Source organism: Gossypium hirsutum, chromosome A07 (genome assembly GCF_007990345.1).
Source record: "Gossypium hirsutum isolate 1008001.06 chromosome A07, Gossypium_hirsutum_v2.1, whole genome shotgun sequence".
NCBI classification, from domain to species: domain Eukaryota; kingdom Viridiplantae; phylum Streptophyta; class Magnoliopsida; order Malvales; family Malvaceae; genus Gossypium; species Gossypium hirsutum.
In genome coordinates, this window is record NC_053430.1 from 56,903,286 (window position 1) to 56,907,277 (window position 3,992).

Sequence of the window (3,992 nt, forward strand, 5' to 3'; positions counted from 1 at the left end):
AAAACATTCCAAAGTATATAAAAAATAAAAAAATAAAAATTTTAACTAAAAAATAAATTCTAGACATTGAAAAGAATTCTACAAATATAAATTCTAAAAAAATTTGTAATAGGTTTTTCAAAAAATAAATAATTTCGATGAAATATTCTAAAAATTTTAAAAATATTAAAATTTCTTGTACCAAAATAAATTAAAATTTCAAATAAAAATTTGTTCAACACCAATCAACAATGTGGAAAGTGGCTAAATTAGGCAATTATGTCATTTTTTTTAATTAGGCTTGTAAATCGATTTTTTTTATTTTAGGGAAATTAATTATTTTTTAAGAGAGAAAAGGAAAGGGCGCCCAGCTGGACGTGCTTTCCCTCAACATTCAAATGACTGTTGGCCATGGGCGCCAAGCTGGACGTGCTTTCCCTCAACGTTCAAATGACCGTTGGCCATGCAACGATAAAAAAATTTAAAAGGGCCAACGGTCAAATTTTTTTACCTATAAATACCCCCCAAAAATAATTTTTTTCACTCACATTCTATTCTCTTAGTTCTTTCTAATCTCCTAACTCTATCAACTCTCTCAATTTTCCCAAGTTCTTGTTCAAAATTTTATGATATTCTCGTTAAAAATATTTTTTTAATTATTCCGTATTTTATTCGTTCGAATTAAGTTTTCACAAATGAAAACCTCTCTAATTCCTTTCGACGACAAACACATTTTTGCCGCTCAAGTAGTAATGGTAAGACAAAAAATTAATTTTTGTTATTTTCGATTAAGTTAAATTTAAATTGTTTTTTATAAATTAAAATATTTTTTGTCATTATAAATAGGCAGATGATCATGTTTTGGAAGCATTCATACATAATTTGACAAAACCTCCGATCACTGAAATTTGTGGTTACTTGCAAGAGGTGGGATTTTTGCATGTGTCTCGTATACTCAGCGGCAACAAACTTAATCCTAAACTCATCAACGTGTTGATGGAAAGATGGAGGCCCGAGACACACACTTTTCATCTTCTATGTGGTGAGTGTACAATCATACTGGAGGACATGGTATTACAACTCGGTCTGTCAGTGAATGGGTCGGTTGTCATGGGAGTAGCGATCGTTCCCGATAAAGAGGATCTCTACACGACATTTTTGGGGAAGGTCCCGAACAAGTTTGATGGTGATTTAGATATCGAAGAATTGGTTGGAAAAAAAATTGATAAGCTAATTGTGGATGCAACTAAGGTCGTCAAAGAACAATACACTTGAGAATTCAACCTTCAGTTAATCAGGGGCATTTTAATGCCTGATAACTCTTGAAAGTAGACTTCAAAGAATGCGAAAAACTGAGTTGGGATTAGCTGTGTTGGCCACGTTATACCGAGAGTTGTGTCGGGCCACAAAACCAGATAAGATGTCAATCGTTGGTTGTCTGCTACTGCTGTAGTCGTGGGCCTGGTGACAGTGACCATTTCTATATCCTCGAGTGAACGACCCATACATGTTTCCGTTGGTGACAAGGTAAAAATCATTTATTAATAAATACGTAGTTTGTACAGTAAATATTTTTATTTATCATATGTTTGAACTAACATATCGCATTTACAGGTGGAACCATGGGTCGAGTTATGTGGGACTACCTGAGGAGCTAGAAGACATTAGGTTGTTATTATATCAACGCTCGGAAGTCGAGGTTAGTTACTTATTCTTTCGAACCTATATTAATTACGCAATGATTTGTTAAATTTTGTACATAATGAAATTTACAATTGTGCATTTCAATTTGAATGGATGTCATATGCCAACACTGATATCATATCTTGCATTTCACCGAAAGTGTTGAAAAATTGAGGGATGTGGGATGCGAATGTGCCGTTGATAATATACATGACTATGAAAATATAGGAATCAGACCGAGTGATCCGACAGTTCGGGTGGAGGCAACGAATTCCACCGCCACCGCAAGACTTAAAGGAGCTGCACACTGTGGACATGCGAAGGAAAAACAACGAGGATTGGTGAGAGATGCACAAGGAGTACATTAAGGCTTGGGATCATAGGATGGATTTCTTACCCATCCACGAACCATTTTTCTTAGCTGACACGAAGGCCTGTTTAAAGTACTTGCTGTGGTTTAGAGTCACCAATAAGCATATCTACTATCGGTGGAGGTGAGGGGTAGGCAACTTTGTTAGAAAAGGCAACGACGACCACCCTTGTAGTAGTGTAAGGCCAGATACGGTCGCACGACGGGTTCGCCATCGGCTCTACCCCAAGAAGTGTTATCTATGTTTATGCAATATCCCGGTCAGTTCACTCCACTTGTCCCTATTCATTTCTCTAACCCTGTATTTATTTCACAAGCACAGCACGACACACCACCACCGCACTTATCTAGTTCTTCTATTCTCGCAGGTACATATTTCGAGCCACCGACATCCCCCACATTCTACACCCCGATACCAATGTCTATGCTGACCCAAATGTCAAGCTGATGTTAACGCATGCACCGTCATCAATGACAACACTAATGCAAACGCCAATGTCAATATGGATGCCTAAATCAATACCGATGTATTTATATTTTGTTGTACCTTATGGTTACACGCCGATAGTAACATAAACACCGTTTGCATTATTATTTTATCAGGGTGGGTCATCGGTGCAATTGTCTACTGTGGAATGGAGGATACACAATAGGAGGTTAGGACAACACTGCACTTGAGCATAGAGGAAGATGATGGAGACAAAGGTGAAGACGAAGATAAATACGAAGGTGGACATGATGACGACGATGGAGACGGAGATGTACAAAAGGGTGGGGTGAAGGCGATGTTGGTGAGGACAGCGACAACGAGGAAGTTTATAGACCTGTATATTCAGTTGTGCGCAAAAATCCTTCTCGCAAGCATCGTCCACCGCCCTGCAACACACATTCTCCCACACGACTCGATTGATGTATTTTTTTATTACTACTATTATGTAAATATATATAACATAAATAAAGAAACCATAGATTATCATTCCAACACTATATTTTTCTTCGTTACATTCTAAAATAAGTTATGCGTAAGTTAATAATAAATAACAAATTGTGAACACGAGAACAATGGAAGCATTACAATGAATATATTCTAGTCTATAAAATAATGCTATCAACGTTGAGATCCCAAAGTACCCTTCAACATAAAACATATTGCCTTCGTATGCCCCCAAGTTTCTACAGTACCCGCATATCCTCTATTGTCCGTCCCTTTCCCGAATATCCATATTGTTCCTTACCTAGGTGGTATTCAGGCGACCTCTTAGGATGCGACGCAAGTTCATGTTCGGTGCCAACTTGAATGATGCGCTGGACGCTAGCAGCCCACGTACTCTCATTTGGGATGGGTGAGAATTCAGGACTCTATACTCTATGCATACGTTCTAGACTGTACATATCATTTATGTAAGACGTGTACTCAATTCTTAGGTTTTCACATGCGACAATTACATGTGCGCATGAGAACCGAAGAGCTTGGAACCTCTCACAATTATAATTCCCTCCTGTTAGGTCGACACAATATGATGCCCTTTACATGTCCTAGTCCGACCTACCATGCCCCGTGACTCAAAATTTTAGATTTTGATATGAATGGCACACTACATACATAGTGTTCGCTCTCGTCGTATTTCTTTTGATTTCTTTCATTACATCCTTACACCAAGTATGGCTATCTACTATCTGTCCAGTATATATTGTCGCCTTCTTTGGAAACAACGCAACCAGGTGAAAGTATGTTTCTTTCACAATTGAGGTTATCAGTAAATAATGCGTCCCTTTTCGTACGAAATTGATACACTCTGCTAAGTTTGACATCATGTGCCCGTATCGTAAACCCCTGTCATACGATTGTATCCACTGTTCGAAGGGTATATTGGTGAGGTATACCGTACATAGCTGTTAATGGCACCCAAGTTGTTCAACATTTCATGAAAACAATGTTGGATGAGCTCATAACCTATTG

At 37.9% G+C, this 3,992-nt stretch overlaps 1 long non-coding RNA gene across 1 annotated transcript; it reads left to right on the forward strand.

Annotated features, from left to right (window-relative positions):
• Positions 1–835: 835 nt before the first annotated feature.
• On the forward strand, positions 836–2,987 carry LOC121231912 (uncharacterized). Its single transcript, XR_005930065.1, has 3 exons — positions 836–1,506; positions 1,594–1,678; positions 1,891–2,987. It is a non-coding gene; the product is annotated as an uncharacterized lncRNA (long non-coding RNA).
• Positions 2,988–3,992: the final 1,005 nt, after the last annotated feature.